The sequence below is a fragment of the Populus euphratica genome, unplaced genomic scaffold (assembly GCF_000495115.2).
Source record: "Populus euphratica unplaced genomic scaffold, PopEup_1.0 scaffold154.1, whole genome shotgun sequence".
NCBI classification, from domain to species: domain Eukaryota; kingdom Viridiplantae; phylum Streptophyta; class Magnoliopsida; order Malpighiales; family Salicaceae; genus Populus; species Populus euphratica.
In genome coordinates this window covers 252,751-271,153 of record NW_011500042.1, presented here as the reverse complement: position 1 = coordinate 271,153, position 18,403 = coordinate 252,751, and the positions used below count along the sequence as shown (strand labels likewise).

At 29.6% G+C, this 18,403-nt stretch overlaps 2 long non-coding RNA genes across 2 annotated transcripts in view; both read right to left on the bottom strand.

Annotated features, from left to right (window-relative positions):
• Positions 1 to 13,442: 13,442 nt before the first annotated feature.
• The window catches only part of LOC105107290 (uncharacterized), a 15,919-nt gene continuing 10,958 nt past the window's right edge, over positions 13,443 to 18,403 (bottom strand). Inside the window, exons 2-3 of the long non-coding RNA XR_838848.1 lie at positions 14,107 to 14,110; positions 13,443 to 13,568 (exon numbers count right to left, since the gene is read on the bottom strand). This is a non-coding gene — a long non-coding RNA (uncharacterized LOC105107290). The remainder of the gene's footprint in view (positions 13,569 to 14,106; positions 14,111 to 18,403) is intronic.
• Positions 15,700 to 17,037, bottom strand: LOC105107289 (uncharacterized). The gene is made up of 2 exons (XR_838847.1): positions 16,992 to 17,037; positions 15,700 to 15,871 (listed from the first exon to the last, which is right to left on the bottom strand). It is a non-coding gene; the product is annotated as an uncharacterized LOC105107289 (long non-coding RNA).

Sequence of the window (18,403 nt, the reverse complement as noted above, 5' to 3'; positions counted from 1 at the left end):
TCATGACTCAAGTAACAAGTCATTAGTTAACCCAATTGACTCAAATTGCTTTTTTTTTTTTTAATTGGTAGTGTTTTTTTTTTTTTCTATCATTCAATATTAGGTTGATTATAAATTAGACTTCATGATATGTTTTAGTTTTCTTTTTAGAAAGTTATCTTAATCTCATAACTCAGATCATGTGATTTACAGGTTAACCTGAGTCAATTTCTTGTCATATATTTTTAGATTTTTTTTTGTTTCAACAATGAGTTTATTGGAAATTAGGCTTTATAATTTGTTTTAAATTGCTTTATATAGAGTTATCTCAGTTTTATAACTTGTGTTACGGGTTTTGCAAGTTGACTCAAGTGTTAACTCATGTTATTTTTTTATTTACTTTCTAAGGGGATATCCCAATTTCATGAATTAAGTCACACAGGTTTGGCAGGTTAATTGAAGTTATTCTTTTATTTTTTTAATGATTTTTTTTCAATTTCATTTTTTAGTATTGGGTTGATTTGGAAGCTTCATAATTTATTTTGATTTGTTTGATATTGGGTTATCATGGTCTCGTGATCTAGATTGTGGATTTAACAAATTAACTTGAGTTGACTCAAGTTAATCCAATATATTGTTATTTCAATATTAAAAAAAAACATTGTCTTGAATTTTTGTTAGTCAACCTATATTTTTACCGGTAATTCAAATTACTTTTGAGCTCATATCAAGTTGATCAATTCATATCGTGTCAACTTTTGCATAAATTTTATCATATCTTGATTGGTTGAACTAGGCCTATCATATGTGGATGAAAAAACACGATATGTTTATATTTTTATCCCAATTTGAATAATAATAAAATCTCACTTATAACTTTAGCGATAACCCAAAGAGTGCATGGAGATCCAATCTGGAAAATTTACTCTAACCAATCCTAATACAACAAGGATTTCTTGTTCAAGTTGGATTTATAAAGCAATTAGAATTTATACTTCTTTGCTCTAATGATTTGTCCTAATGTTCTCTTTCTAGTCCTTCACTTCAAATTATGCTAGAAACACTTCATTTAGTTTTTTTTTTTAACATTTTGTGTCTTTGTAATACTATTAAGCACAAAACAAGCTAAATAATTTATTGTAAAATATAAAAATTTGAAACCCTAAAAAAAAATTAAAATGAATGGTTAAATGTTAAAAAATAATAATAAAAAAAAAAATTTTCATATTGACTAGTTCCACACTATTAAGCAAATCGCTCAATCTAACTGTTAAATCGAACTGAAATTTCACAAGGCATCTCATCACATATAGTCTTACATTTGATTAAAATTTTAAGGCAATTTGAGTTTGGGAAGATATTTTAAAAAATGTTAATAGTTGGATAGTAAATAATATAAAATTCATCAATGATAGTTTTGTAAATAATCTGATGAGCTAACAAAGTCCAACAATTTATTCTCCCTTCTTTTAACTCAAATAACAGAGGTAACAGAGGAACAAAATAGAAAGGAGGAAAAAAAAGAGAGGAAAAAATGCTTGAAACAAAAGCTTACCTTAAGAGAAAGAGTAAAAATTGTGTAGAATCTAGGATCTAAAAAGTGTAAAACAACATATCTCTCTCTCAAGCAAGGATTTAAGAAGAAAACTAAGTGAGGGAGAAGGGAGAGAGAAGGGTTGTAAGTCATGGCAAAGAAGAAAAATTGAAGGGAAGGAAAAACATCATGAGGTTAAGCTTTCAAAGTTCATTTTAGTGTTGGGAAATGAGTTCTAAGTTGTTTAAACAAGTTTGGGTGGAAAGAAATAAAAGATATGAAATTAGGTTTCTTAGAAGAGAATTTAGAAAAAAATATGAAATTGTTGAAATTGATACATTATGATAGAATAGGTTGATAATGATGCAAAATGATAAAGGAAGGGAGATAAAAATTAGGTGTTATGAAAGGGAAAAAAAATAATGTCAATGACATTTGAAATAAAAGAGGATGAACATAGAATGTAATAAAGCTTATATAATTGTGTGTGATTGTGGTGTGTTCGTGCATAAATGATTAAGTTGTATATAAGGATATAATAATATGTGAAAAAGTTAAGTAAATAAATGGTTAACATGAATGCATGCTAATATGTATAGATAGAGAATTAATGTATTACAATGCAAATTATTGGAAAGAGTATTAAATTATATGTTCATAAACAAGTTAGTTACTTATTAAGGTATAAGGAATGGTGATAGGATTTATTTGGATGATCATATAACATAGTTATTTTGCCTTGCTTAGTAAAATCAAATATAAACAAAAAAAAAATTAAAAAGTTGTTGTGAGGGATGCGATTTCGTCTGACTACGGTGGAGGCTTCTGTTGTGCCTCCTAATGAGGGTGTTATGTTGAGAAGGTTTTTTGGATTTAATTATAAAATTATGATTAAGATTCAGGAGTCGCCACCTAGTATTATGGTTAATAGGAACCTATGGTCTGCGAGAGTCTGAGTAAGGGATTAGTTGTGCAGGGGAAAGACGCATCACCCCCAATGCACCCTACCTAATGTAAGCTGCATTGTTGTTTGATTGTTTTTTTTTTAAGTCAGGTTTCTATTTGTTGGTCTTTTCTAAGGCTCAAGGCAGATCTCTCTTCATGAGAGAGTTTCTACCTTATCGGGTTAAATCCTAACCGTTCAAAGTCTGAATATTAACATTGCATTTATTTATATATTGTATCTTTTATACCTGAGAGTATACTTTATCGTGTAATTTTACACCCTAAAAATATTAAAGTCTACATCTGGATCCTAAAAAAGGATTGGAAAAAGATTTTTGACATGTTGGCAAAAAAGATGCAATTTTTTGAATTATGAAAAATATGCTGGGAAAAAATTTAGAATTTGGCCGTATACAATATTTTTCTTTTTGAAAATGTTTTGAATTATTATTTTTTAAAAAATGTTTCAGAGAAAATTAGGTATTTTAATACCAGATTTATATTTTAGAGTGTAAATATACAACCCGATATTATACAAAAGTGGTAGAAAAATATGCGAGAAAAATCACAAATTTTTTCAAAAGATTTTTGAAATTTTTTTGGATTTTTTTGTTTTTGTTTTTTTTAAAAGGGGTCAGGCTGGATCAGCCCAACCATTTGAGCTGGGCCAAAACTGGCCCGACCCAAAGGCATGTTAATTATCCTGTCGCTGCATGTAGAAATGAATTCTGCATGCAACGGCCTCGACGAACAAGAAGGAGATGATGTTGGAAAGAGAACCACCTGAGGTGGTGAGGGTCTTTGGTCGTGCTGGGGATGTCTGGCCGGTGGCTCAAGATGCTTCGGCTAAGGTGACGATGGCCGAAGTTGGCTGTGGGAGGAAGAAGAAAAGGTCGCAGAGAAGAGAGAAAAGCTGGAAGCAGAAGGGAGAGAAGGTCACAGTGGCTGCTCTGCCACTGATGAGGAGCTAGGTTGATGGAAATTATGGTGGTAAAGTCGGTTATGGAGGTGGAGGTCGGCGCTGATGTTGCTGCTGCTGATGCTAGAGAAGGAAGAAAACTAAAATGGCGGTGTTGACGAGCTGCTGCCGCTGTGGAGAAAAAGGGAGAAACACTAGTGGAGAGGGAAAAGTGTGGTGGAGAGGATGGTTGTCCAGCCAGCGGTGACAGTGGTGGTGGTGGCTGAAGGCTCAGCTAAGAAGGAGAAAGGAGAGAGAGAGAGAGAGAGAGAGAGACGACAGAAAAAGAAGAAAAACAGGCGAGGTAGCTGGTTTTTCTTTGATTTTGGACCCAATTTTCTCTTCCTTCAGGCCATCAAATCCACCTTTATTTATAAGTGGTGGAAGAGGGCAATCTTGTCTACTTTGGAGAAAATTTTCAGCCTTTGATTCAGATGAAAAGAATCCCAACCGTTGGCTCAAAGTAGGTATGACGCACTATCAAATTGTCAAATTAGCAGCTGCAGGCTGCCTGAGTTGGCCTCTTTGGGGTGGTATCACGTCCGTTTATTTGCCAGTGAGCCGGTGTCGACCATACCCTGATGTAAAGGGATATTTGGTAATCAGTTTCATGCAAGTTTTGACAAATTTGTTGGACGTTAAGTGCATTAAATGCATATGCAAAGGGGATAACCGGACCAGTTTTTCTAGAAAAATAAAAATAGATAATGAATAGTGACCAGACGATGCGTCATCTGGTTCCTTTTTTTTTCAAAATATCTCCGTTTTGGGTTAGATTAGGGATTTGAACTGATTTTTAGTTTAGTCCTCCAGCCTCCAATTTCTTTTAGTTGAACCCCTAATTGTCTTTAAACTTTGGATTTAATGCAATTAAGCCCCTGCTGAACTTCAATTGGAACCCCAAAGTTACACTCCTTTTACAATATTGTCCTTGGTCTTGGATTTTGTCAATTTAACCCCTAATTGACCATTAAACTTTTAAGTTTTTCAATTTTGCCCCCTGTTTTTGTCAATTGAGACCTCATAGTTTGCCGCCTATTGCATAATGGTCTTTGGTCTCGGATTTTGTCAATTTAGCCCACAATTGACCCCAAAACTTCAATTTTCTTGCAATTTGACCCCTAATTTCAATCAATTAACTTAGTAAAAATTGAATTTGATTTCTTAAAATTCTAATATTCTCAATTAAGCTCAAATTAGGCTCCCAAACTTAATTTTTCATTAATTAAGCCCCAATAAAATTAATTTGACCCATTTAAAGTATAATTAAGTTTTTGCACTTAATTAAATCCTTCAATTGGATCCAAATTAATTCTTAAACATAATCAAAATTTAATTTGGCCCATTTAAAGTATAATTAAGTCCATGCACTTAATTAAATCATTTAATTGAACCCAAATTAATTCTTAAACATAATTAAAATTTAATTTGGCTCATGATTAAATCAAATTGGCCTATTAAAAATTTAATTATATCCTTGGACTTAATTTTTATGTAAATTCTTCCAATAATCATTTAATTTGACCTTAAATTTGCGTTTTTTCATTTTTGGGCATAATGGGGGATAATTATCCTTGAATCTTCTTCAAAAATTGCAGCTTGATTTACCAGCCTGCTTTCTCCACGTTGCCAGCCTTTATTTTATTTTTTATTTTTATTTTGAAAAAAAATATAATTAATATTTTTTGAGGGAATAACTCAGAATTGGGCTATGACAAGAGTTATGAAAAAAAAAATTAAAGTATGAAAGTGTAAATCAATGAGGATTGAAGGCATTTACTATTGATAATAAAAGAGGCATTTTAAGAGAAATTAAGTTAGGAAAATATGTATTTTTTTATAAGAGATACTAACAAAAGAATTAATTAGTATGAATGGAATTAATGTTAAGACGAGAATTATTGGAACATGTAATACTGAAATATATAACGTTACAATGAAATTATATACGTGTTATAATTTTAGATATGAATATTGTAACAAGCATACCTTCTTTTTATTTATAGAAGGAACGTTCGAGCTAAAACTTCAGCAAAGCAAGCTTGGATACCTGGAGCTGCATGTAGGTGTTTCGCTCTTTAACTATGTAAAGTTATTATAGTTATTCTTTCATTTTCTTATATGTGATTGAGTTGTCTCTATTATGTACGTTTGATAAATATTAGAACTAAGTTGTGTTATGGTTGTAAGAGAATTATGAGAACACATGGTTAAGAATGAAAAGAATTATTCAATGAATGAAATTAATTAATATAAAAGATAAATTTACATGACTTAGTTGTCTAAATACTCAGAAATTAAAGAGATATAAATATTTGAATTTGACTTAGCTTCCAAAGTGGTGAAAAACTAAGGTAAATAGTATTTTACTTGGTCATTCACAGGGATATAGCTAAAATGGTATGGACAGATAACTTAGTCATCCGTAAGAATGGAAACTAAGGTGTGGTTATAAAACTTAGTCATGTATGTATGAAATAGCTAATGTAATAATGAATTTGATTAGGAATTGAGGAAGACCTAGATTATTTATGTAATTACTTGGTTTTTATTAAGATTGGGACCAAGGTGGCAAAAAATGTAAACTTTACAAGCAAGCTATGAAGCTTGGTAATGGAGAAGTCATGTTGTATAACTAAAGTTTAAGGATATCTCTACATAAAATTTATTAGAATTTATAGTGTAAAAAAAAGTGTAAATTATAATATATGTAAATAAATTAAATTAGTAGTACTAAATAAATTATGTTGCATTGTTCTAGGTCATTCTCATGTTGCAGGACAACCTTAATTCTTTTTTTTTTTGTAGGTAGTTATTTACTAGGTATATTTTGGGTATGTGGATTATATAATTTTCTAGTTTACTAGAATTTGAAGTTATTTTTTAAGTTTGTAATTAGTGTTAAGTCATATAATACTTTCTAAATAATTAAATCTCTTTTGTGGAGGCATTAAAGAATTTTAGTATGCATGTAGCTAACTTTATGTTATACTTTATTTTAATGACATCATGTATAAAAAGAAAAAATAAATGACATCATGTATAATTGAAGTGGGTTAAGTGATGAGAATTCAGATTTTGTTGAAGAAGATCTAGAATGGTTGAATCATAAATTTATTGAATCATAAATTTATAGAATAAATTGTGTTTTATGCTAATGTCAATACTTGAGAAGGTCAATTTAGAAAAAAGACTATAACTAATTTTTAGTAACCAGTATGATAATAATAATAAGTTTAAAATTATTATCATTATAATTAAGGATGACATGAATTAAATTAAGAGTGTTACAAAATAAATATAAAAACCTAAAACTAAAATACTAAAAAGGATAAAATAATATTAAAAAGATAAAATAATTTGAATATATTAGTGTACTTTCAGGGTATCATTTTTTTTTTATTTATCTCTCATTCTTAAAATTGTAGTCAATATATTTCAGCTATTGTTTTACAAAATCCTTTTTAACTTGTGCTATTTTCTTCTTCTTTTTTCCTTTAAATGTGCTGATTTTTTAAAACATTCCTTTTTATTTTGACATAGTTTTATCTTTCTCTAACTACCATATGGTCATTGCACATTATATCATGATATTATTGTCCTCCTATTGTTATATTATATCATGATACTATCCAATTAATGAAAATTCAAGTAATTGTTCTTTTTTAATTTTAAAAGATCATATTTAATCAAAGAAACGTCATTTATTTTACTACTTGTTTATAATTATTCATTATATTATAAAGAAATTTCTTAAAAAATAGTATCTAACTATTTTTTTTATTCTTAATGCAGAGACAATTGCATTGTTAATTATTAAAATATAATTATTTTTATTCTTTTTTATCGTTAAAAAAATTAAAATATAAGTAGTCAAAAAAATTTCTTTTTAATTTTATCCTTCTATAATATGTTAGCATAGTTTTAAGCTTTATGATTTATCTAATTATTATTGTTGTTGTTGTTGTTGCTGTTGCTGTTAATTAAGAAGTAATTGCATTGTTGATTATCTTAAAAAAATAAAATATAAATAGTTAAACTTTTTTACTTTTTATTTTATTCTTCTATATTATGTTGGTACAGTTTTAAGCTTTATGATTTATCGAACTATTTTTATTATTATTATTATCATTATTATTGGTGTTGTTGTTGTTGTTGTTGTTAATGCATAGATAATTGCATTGTTTATTACTAAAATACAATTATTTGTATCCCTTTTATATATATAAAAAAGTTAAAATATAAATAGTCCAACTCTTTTTTGTATTTATGCTGATATAATTTTAAGTTTTATAATTTATTTTGATTTATGTATTCTAGTTTATTTGAGATATGGTAACATAACATTGAAAGTAAATATTGCAAAATAAAATTTTAGGTTATATTTTCTTGTTAGTTTAATGTTTTGATTGTTTTGTATGATTCAATCTCTTTATTTATTCTATCTTATTTATTTTGATTTTTTATTCCAATTATATTTACATAGCCTAATTATTTATATTTATTAGTTATCTTTTTGTTATTTCAAATAAAAATCTCAAAATCAATTGATAATCAACCTTTCAATAAAAAGAAAAAAAAAGACTCTTTTTTCTTTCTATTACTTTTTTTTCCTTAGACTTTCTACTTACAAGTCCTTTCATTGATTTTCATTTCAATTGGAATTTAGTTATTCACCATGGACGAGAATCCCCGCTAAGCATCCATTGTTGAATGGTTAAAGCGTTGTTCCGAGACGTGAAGTGGGAGAGAGGGAATTTCATAATTGTGGTTTTGAATAAGATAACCTTTTCATATATTTATTTATTTTCATACTGAAAAAGTAATAAGAATGATAGGTGTTAAGCTTTTTATTATGGAGTAACTCCCGATATAGCAGTAAAAGCAAGATGTATAGGTGGATCGACTCATCAAGTTTCCATTGAAATAGGGTCCACACAAGGACAAGCATAAATGGTTGGGAGTTCATGTTCTCATCATCTTTGGTAAAATCAAGTCCATCGTGTAGACATTCATAAACTATTTTTTATATAGTTTTCTTTTTCCGATTCAAAGACCAAAGAAAGTAGTTCCTTTTTTAGTTATTTAAAAGTTATTAATTTAAGTGATTTTATACTAGAAATAAAATAGACATAGTGATTCTCTAACGAAATACTCCATATACTAAGATATTTTTTTAGAGAAGTCATAGATTGCGTACTTAGTATTTGGTTTAGTATTTTTTTTATGTATATAAATTCAATATATGCTATACTTTATTGACTTGACTAATTTCATATTAAAGGTAAGGATAATAAAAAAGACGGTTATTCCATATATTTTGATATTGAAAATCAAGTTTTTTGGGGTGAGAATAATTATTTTTTTTAGTGAATTAGAAAAAGAATTTTCTAGTTATTTAAATAAGGGGTCTAGAAGTGATGATTTCCACTATGATTATTCTATGTATAATAATAAATATAGTTGGAATAATTACATCAATAGTTGGTCCTTCCCTTTTTGGCTAGTTGTGAGTGAGGAGGGATTCGAACCCTCGACACTGTGGTTCATAGCCACATGCTCTAATCTTCTGAGCTACAGGCTCCATCTCGTCTCCACTAGATCTCATAGTCACATGCTCTAATCTTTTGAGTTACAGGCTCCATCTCGTCTCCACTAGATCTGTTTCTAGAATATCCTAAAAAAAAAATCATTTTCTCTCAAATGTTATATCGCCACTTAAACTTGAACCAAGATGCTTTAGCATGGCTTCCTAAAAGCAGTATATCTAACTATTTCATCATGTTTACTTGTTTAAAATTATAATTACTTTTTTTTATTTCATTGGTGGGCTTGAAGGAGTTAATGCAATGTAATTTTTTTAGGAATATTAAAATAAAAACAACATTTCTCGTAGTTAAAACAATAAAAACAAAGCCCTTTTTGTTTCTTGTGCTTCATAGGTGTGAAACTTTAGTTTGGTTCTGAAATTTTTAAATTTGGTTCTATTATCTTAGTACTTTTATGTTTTAGTATTTAATTCTATTTAAGCTCCTAAACTTTAATAAATATAAGGAAAAAGTGTTGAAAAAAGAAAATGAGAAGAGAAAAGATTCAACCATCCACTTTTTAGTCGCATAAAATTTATTCATATTGGAGAGATTGATGTGATAGATAGGTGTTGTACTTTAAACATGGTAGAAGAAATAAATCAAAACCTATAAAGTTATATTTTATATGTTAGATTTTGAATTTTAAAATAATTAAAAATTATTTTTGGGCTAAAACAAAATTATTCATGTGAAAATAAACTGGTCAGACTTTTTATACGTCAATTTTACGATCTCAAGGTTTAAAATTTAATTAGAGGATGATACCTCGTTTGCCTTGTTTTTAAAATTTAATTAGGTTTAATATAAATTTTATACCTCAAATTTATTTATTATTAAAAAAAATGATGGAAAACGTGATGTGCGTGCATTATTTTTTCTTTCGGACACTGTCATTGTGTTGGGTTTTGCAGGATATACGTGGTATTTTAACCAAAAATATATATTTTTTAAGTTAACATGCAATTTAGATTTATTTGAATTAATTTTATGAATTTTAAAATTAATAAATTTTTAACAATTATAAGATTCATAAAATTTAAATTAATAATTTTTAAAAAATACATATAAAAATTTATCAATTAAATTACATTTTTTAATATTCTCAATGATGATATTTTATTCCAGCTTTTTTTAGGTGAAATAACACTTTCAACTAATTTTATTATAGTAAAATAGCGAAGCTCAAAAAACATTATTAAATCAAGCAGTACAGATCTATCAGTTGTGCTTTATGAACATCACAATTTATTTATTTTTTTCTAAATATACAGACTGTGATCATTGAGGACACTACAACCTATATTATTTTTTATTTATATTTTTGAAAGCTTACAACTTTTCTGACAAATAAATGTCTCACAATTTTTTTTATATATTTTAAAAATAAAATAATATTAAAAGGAGACTGATTAAAATTAAAGTAGATTTTCATAGTGCGCCTGCATGCTTCCCTTTAACTTCATGTTGGGCAGTGGAAAGGTGCTCTGTACCTCACTCCGCTCACCAGCAATAATTGTACTGAAGCTCTCTTTCCAACGCCCGGATGTGACTGTGTTTAAAGTCACGTTGGGTCTGGACATATCTCTATCCAATCCTATATTGAGCGGACACAATTAAATTTTATATTGAAGTTGTTTCAATAAATATTTTATTTTTTTAATTAGAATAAAATATTTTAATTTCAGAATGAATGTTTTGGTGTGTCATTTTAGAAATATTATATATATATATATATATTCAACAAACATAATTTAAATTTAAGATAAATTAATTATAAATTATACAATATAAATATAATACCAAACAAATATAATTTTAAAATTTAAAATATTTCTAAATAGTTAAGATTAAATAGATCTTTACCTTAAAGTAATGTAACTTCAACAAAATATCAAAATATTATAAAAATAAAATTTTTTAACATAAATATTTTAAATATAAAGTTAGGTCAATATTATCAAGGTTAATAAAATCTAAAGCATCCCTTGTTTTGTTCAAATTTCTTCCAAGTATAAACATGAAAAAAACAACATGAATATAAACCATATATCTTAATAATAAATTTAATTTAAAAAAATTAATATCATTATTAATGAAAATAGTAATAATAATGAAAATGAGGTTTTTATACTTGGGTGGTTTAATTAATTAAATTGAACTTGACTTTTTAAGAGTGAAAAGAACATGTAAAATGAAATCAGAACGTTCTAGGTGGAATTTAACCAAAAAATCTAAAACAGATCGAAATTTAAAATGAGATAAAAGTTGTTTTGTTTTATTTCATTTTGTAAATTAATATAAAATATTTTAATTATTTCAGACGAAACGAAATAGAATTGACAACTTTATTCGGTACAGAAACCAATGTAATTAGTCCTCCACAAAACTTAATGGTAATGACTCTGGTTGAGGATCTAAATCTAAATCTAATAATTCCTGTCTTATGATCTAATTTACTTGGATTTTCACTGGGATTCAAATAATTTATATTATAAATATTTTTTTAAATTTTTTTAATATAATAATATATATTATAAATATTATTATTTATTTTATAACTTAAAGTTTTCATATTAAATATTAATATAAAAAATATTATCTTTTATCTTATAACTCAAAGTTTTCGTATTAAATATAATTTAAAATATTATTATTAAACTTGACTTTTTAAGAGCGAAACAGAACATGTAAAATGAAACCAAAACGTTCTAGATGAAATTTAACCAAAAAATCTAAAACAAACTAAGATTTAAAATGAGATAAAAATTGTTTCATTTTATTTTATTTTTTAAATTAATATAAAATATTTCAGTCATTTCAGATAAAACAAAATAGAATTAACAATTTTATCCCGTACAGAAACCAATATAATTAGTCATCCATAAAATTTAATGGTAATGGCTCTGGTTGAGGATGTAAATCTAAATCTAATAGTTCCTGTCTTATGATCTAATTTACTTAGATTTTCATCAAGATTCAAATAATTTATATTATAAATATTTTTTTAAATTTTTTTAATATAATAATATATATTATAAACATTATTATTTATCTTATAACTTAAAGTTTTCATATTAAATATAATTCAAAATATTAATATAAAAAATATTATTATTTATCTTATAACTCAAAGTTTTTGTATTAAATATAATTTAAAATATTATTATTTTTATTATAATTCGAAGTATTAGTATAAAAAATATTATTATTTTTATGTAATAATTATCTTTGGAATTCTTAAAATAATTATTTAATTTATAAATATTATTATTTTTATTATAAATATAAATATATATATAAAAATAGTACTATTTGTGTTATTAATATTATTATTTTTATTATAATTAATACTATTTATAAAATAATTAATAAATTTTTTTTAAAATATTATTATTAATATTAAAAAAAAATAGTTTTTATAATATAAACTTTTACAATATTTTTTATAAAAATAAAAAGTAAACGGGTCGCATAGCGCAGCATCCAACTAGTAGACTAGTAATAACTGAAGAAAAAGATTTTATCTTTTTTACTTTAACATGCTGTTCCTGACCTCCTACAATGGCGTTTTGTTTCTCCCATTCTTTTCATATTTTCATTGACTACTTCGTAGCAATTCTCAGATACAATACTTGAATGTTTAAAAAACAGTAAGTAATGCTTCCATGTTGTACCCACTTCATATTAAAAAACACAATACTTGAATGTAACTTTGTTTTTCTTGAGCTTCATTCTAGTTTTGATTACGAGCTGTGGAATCAATTTTTTTAAATATAATAAAAAATATTCAGGTTAATTTTGAAATTTTTTTAATTTGATTACTTGTCTAATTTTAATTTAAAATTAAAATATATAAAAGTTGATCTAATATAATATAATCAATTTGACTGGTACATTCTAATAAACTAGAAAAATTTTTAATAATGAGATTGAAAAAATAAGAGAAAAAGAAAGAAGTTGACAAAAAAAAAACATTTTAACCCATCATCTTACTTAACTCGAGTTTAAAATTAAATTATATGAGATTGTCTCGACATAACCTTGTCAATTTAATCAATTAAAAGACAATCTAGATGAGAAAAAAAGAGATGAAATTGATAAAAAAATCTTTTGACTCAATTCCTTACTTAACTCAAATTTTAAATTAAATTATAAGAAAGTGTTATGATACTGGCATGCAAACCCGACAAAACAAAAGGTAAAGGACAAGATAAAATGAGAAATGAGACACACATAAATTTACGTGGTTCATCCAATTGGGCTACGTCCACATGCAAATATAGAAGGATTTTACTAAGTAATGTGGGAATTATAACTTCTCTTAAATAATAGAAGAACAATTAGAAATCTCTCTATTATTAGGAGAAAACACCTCACTTACTCTATTATAAATACCTCATAATTTTATAGAATTATTTTTTCTCTCTCACTTTACTTTTCCTCTCTTGTTTCTCTTTTATGTTGTGCAAAATAGCTTGGATGTATTGCCTATTTATAGGTAAGCATCCAAGCAAAGGATAAGGGGCACCAATTGGTGCTGCAAGTGGCACCGAATTGGTGCCTACACTTATTGACTAAGGTGGAAAGGATGGCTTCACCTTTTCCCACCATTGTTGACTTAAGTGGTTGGCTTCACATTCTCCCATTTGAAGACTTTGATGATTTAATCAAGTTTTCACACTTGATCATTTAAGATTCTTCTATCCTTTCTATACTTGTCATCTTCATGCTGCTTACGTTTGTGCTAGACCGTAAGAGGATCTGCACCATATATACTTAGCAGTGTTGACCGGTTTCGTCAAAGCATCTATTCGGTTTTCCTTTATGTGAACCTTCTAAAAATCCACACTTCTATCTTCCACCACTTCGCGAGCAAAGTAATACTGAATATCTATGTGTTTTGTTTTTGAATGAAATGCTGGATTCCTTGCAACATGTAAAGCATTCTGACTATCACAATACAAAAGAATATTCTCTTGTTCATGCCCGAGCTTCTCCATAAGTTTCTTCATCCATATTGCTTCTTTACAAGCTTGAGTAGCTGCCATGTACTCAGCTTCTGTTATGGATAACACTACAACAGTCTGTAGTTTAGAGACCCAACTCACGGCTCCTCCTGCAATTATAAACACATAGTCTGTAGTGGATTTTCTTTTCTCAAGGTTACCAGCAAAATCCGAGTCAACATAACCGCTGACCGTAAATTCTGATCCTCCATAATATAATGTAACATCTAAGGTACCCTTGATATATCTCAAGATCCTTTTAATAGTATTTCAATGCTCTCTACCAGGGTTTTCCATATATTGACTACCTACTCCCACTGCTTGTGCAATGTCTGGTCTTGTACATATCATGGCAAACATTAAACTTCCCACTACTAATGCATACAGTACTCGAGACATCTTCATCCTCTCTGTTTCATTGTTAGGAGACATACTTGAGGATTAATTTGAAGTTAATAAGAAGTGGGGTGGTAATAACAAGTGGGGTGGAAATTGGCTCACAATCTTGCATGTTGAAGTGTCGCAAGACACAAGATCTTCTTCAAATAATTCAGCTAAGAAAGCCAAATCTTCCTCTTACTTCTATCTCGGTAAATTTGCATTCCTAGAATCCTGTTTGCTAATCCCAAGTCCTTCGTATCAATCTCCCTAGCTAACTGTGCCTTCAATTCTTGGACTCGATCTTTGTTTGGGCTTATCACCAACATATCATCCACGTACAACAACAAAATGATGAAAACATCATCTTTCTTAAACCTCTTGTAATACGTACAATGATATGAACTGAGTCTGTTGTATCCAAGGCTAATTATGAAGGAATCAAATCTCTTGTACCAACACCTCAGCGCCTGTTTGAGACTGTATAGAGATTTGTTCAACCCGCAAACCAAGATCTCCTTGCCTGTTTCAACAAAACCCTATAGTTAGAGCATATAAATTTCTTCTTCAAGTTCTCCATAAAGAAATGCAGTTTTCACATCTAATTGTTCTAAGTGAAGATCAAATACAGCACACATTACCAAGACTACTATAATTGTCTTAAGTTGTACCACAGGAGAAAAATCTCATTGAAGTATATTCCTTCTTTCTGAGCATATCCTTTTATCACCAATCTTGCACGATATCACTCCACTTGATCATTGCCATCACGCTTTATCTTGTAAACCCATTTATTGCAATGGCCTTTATTCCTTGTGGTAGTGGAATAAGATCCCAAGTATTATTCTTGTGCAGAGCTTCAATCTCCTCTTGCATTGCTGTCATCCACATAAATACATTTGTGCTTTTAATAACCTCATGGAAAGTTAATAGCTCTCCATCATCTGTTAGAAGACAGCATGCACTGTTACTCTCAGTAACATATTCTGAGTGCCAAGCCGGTGGTCTTCTTTCACGAGTTGATCATCGAACTTCAGGAGTTTCAGACTTGATTTGTTCTTGCTCTTTATGCTCTGGTACAACTTCAGAAGAAGTATGATTCTGAGTATTTTCCATCTGGATTGTTGTAGTCTCCTTTAGAATGCTATTATGTTCTTCAATTTGTATTTTACCTTCTGCAAATATGACATCTATGTTGATGACCACCTTATGGTGGTGGGATCCCACAAGTGATATCCATTTACTCTATCAGCATATCCCAAGAATACATATTTTCTAGATTTTGAATTCAGCTTGCTAACTTCTTGTGTATTGTACATCATGTACACAGGACTTTCAAATATATACAATCGAGAATAATCAGCTGGCTTTCCAGTCCACATCTCCATCGGTGTCTTCGGCTCAATTGTAATTGATGGAGATCGATTTATCATATAACAGGCGGTATTGACTGCTTCTGCCCAGAATGACTTTCCTAGACCTGCAGCATTTTTCTATTCATCCTCTCTGCCACTCCATTTTATCATGGTGTGTATGCCATTATGAACTACCTTTTAACACCTTCATGTTTATGATTAACCTCGGCGCCTGTTTGAGACCGTATAGAGATTTGTTCAACCTGCAAACCAAGTTCTCCTTGCCTGTTTCAGCAAAACCCTCTGGTTGGAGCATATAAATTTCTTCTTCAAGTTCTCCATGAAGAAATGCAGTTTTCACGTCTAACTGCTCCAAGTGAAGATCAAATATAGCACACATTGCCAAGACTACTCTGATTGTCGTAAGTCGTACCACCGGAGAAAATATCTCATTGAAGTCTATTCCTTCTTTCTGAGCATATCCTTTCACCACCAATCTTGCACGATACCGCTCCACTTGATCATTGCCATCACGTTTTATCTTGTAAATCCATTTGTTGCCAATGGCCTTTCTTCCTTGTGGTAGCGGAACAAGATCCCAAGTATTATTCTTGTGCAGAGCTTCAATCTCCTCTTGCATTGCTGTCATCCACATAGACACATCTGTGCTTTTAATAGCCTCATGGAAAGTTGATGGCTCTCCATCCTCTGTTAGAAGACAGTATGCAATGTTACTTTCAGTAACATATTCTGAGTGCCAAGCCGGTGGTCTTCTTTCACGAGTTGACTGCCGAACTTTAGGAGTTTCAGACTCTATTTGTTCTTGCTCTTCATGCTCTGGTACAGTTTCAGAAAAAGCATGATTCTGAGTATTTTCCACATGGACTGCTGTAGTCTCCTTTAGAATGATATTATGTTCTTCCATTTGCATTTTACCTTCTGCAAATATGACATCTCTGCTGATCACTACCTTGTGGGCAGTGGGATCCCACAAGCGATACCCCTTCACTCCATCAGCATATCCCAAGAATACACATTTTCTGGATTTTGAATCCAGCTTGCTAACTTCTTGTGTATTGTACATCACGTACACAGGACTTCCAAATATATGCAATCGAGAATAATCAGCTGGTTTTCCAGTCCACATCTCCATCGGTGTCTTCAACTCAATTGCGGTTGATGGAGATCGATTTATCACATAACAGGCGGTATTGACTGCTTCTGCCCAGAATGACTTTCCTAGACCTGCAGCCTTCAACATTGCTCTTGTTCTTTCTAATAGAGTTCTGTTCATCCGCTCTGCCACTCCATTTTGTTGTGGAGTGTATGCCGTTGTGAACTGCCTTTTGATACCTTCATGTTTATAAAAGTTATCAAATTCATCACTGGTATATTCTCCTCCATTGTCAGTCCTCAAACACTTGATCTTCTTTTCAGATTCAAGTTCCACCCGCGCTTTGAAAGTTTTAAAGACTGTAAGCACATCTGCCTTCCTTCTAATTGGATACACCTAATATCTCCTGGAGAAGTCATCTATGAATGATACAAAGTATCTTGCTCCTCCCAAGGATACAACTAGTAGTTGCCAAACATTAGAGTGAATCAGGTTTAAGATGCATTTGCTCTTAGTTGTTGATGTGCCAAACTTCAACCTGTGCTGTTTACTTGTAATACAGTGCTCACAAAAAAGGTAAAGTAACCTTTGTAAGCCTAGAGAATAACTTCTGATAAGATAGAACCTTTAAATCTTTTTCTGACATGTGGCCTAGTTTTTGATGCCACATCATCGTCTTCTCTTCTGTAGGACTAGCTGATGCGATTGACGTTTCTGTCTCATGATGTGTTTCTCCTATTAATACACACATGTTTGCAATTATCTTTCTTGCTTTTAAAATCAATAACACTCCTTTGATAATTTTCATTATTCCATTGTCTATTCGGATCTTACAACCAAGACTATCAAATTGTTTTATGGACAAAAGATTCTTCTTTAAGTCTTTCACATGTCGCACTCCTGAAATAGTACAAATTAAGCCATCATACATCTTTAATTTGATGGTGCCAATGCCAATAATCTCTAAAGCATGATTATCACCCATGAACACTTTGCCTCCAGAGATTAGTTCATATGTACGGAACCAATCTTGATTAGAAGTCATATGCCATGTTGCTCCTGAATCCATTAGCCAGACCTCAGTGAGCTCTTCTGTATCTGTAGAGATTGTCGCTGCTTCACTATATAAAATCTCTCCATCTTCAGAGGTGCTTGCAACACATCCTTGAGGTTTTGATGATTCTACAGTATTCTCTATACCCTTTTTAAACTAACAATCTTTTTTGAAGTGTTTTTTTTGCCACATTTGTAGCATTTTCATAGTCTTCTTACTTCTTAATTTGGACCTTCCCTGCCTTTGAATCCTACTGGAGCCACGCTACGTTGATCTTCCTTTTGACACCAATAACACCTCTGCTTGGTTTGAAATATTTCTGTCTCCTTTTTTTTTATGCCTATTTTCTTCTTCCAAGATAACGACTGCAACATCATTGAAGACTAAATAGTCTGAGAGGATATTATTGGTCAAGTTGATAATAAGCTAATCATACAAATCAGGAAGACTTTGAAGTAGAAGCTCTACACGTTCATTTTCCTCTATTTG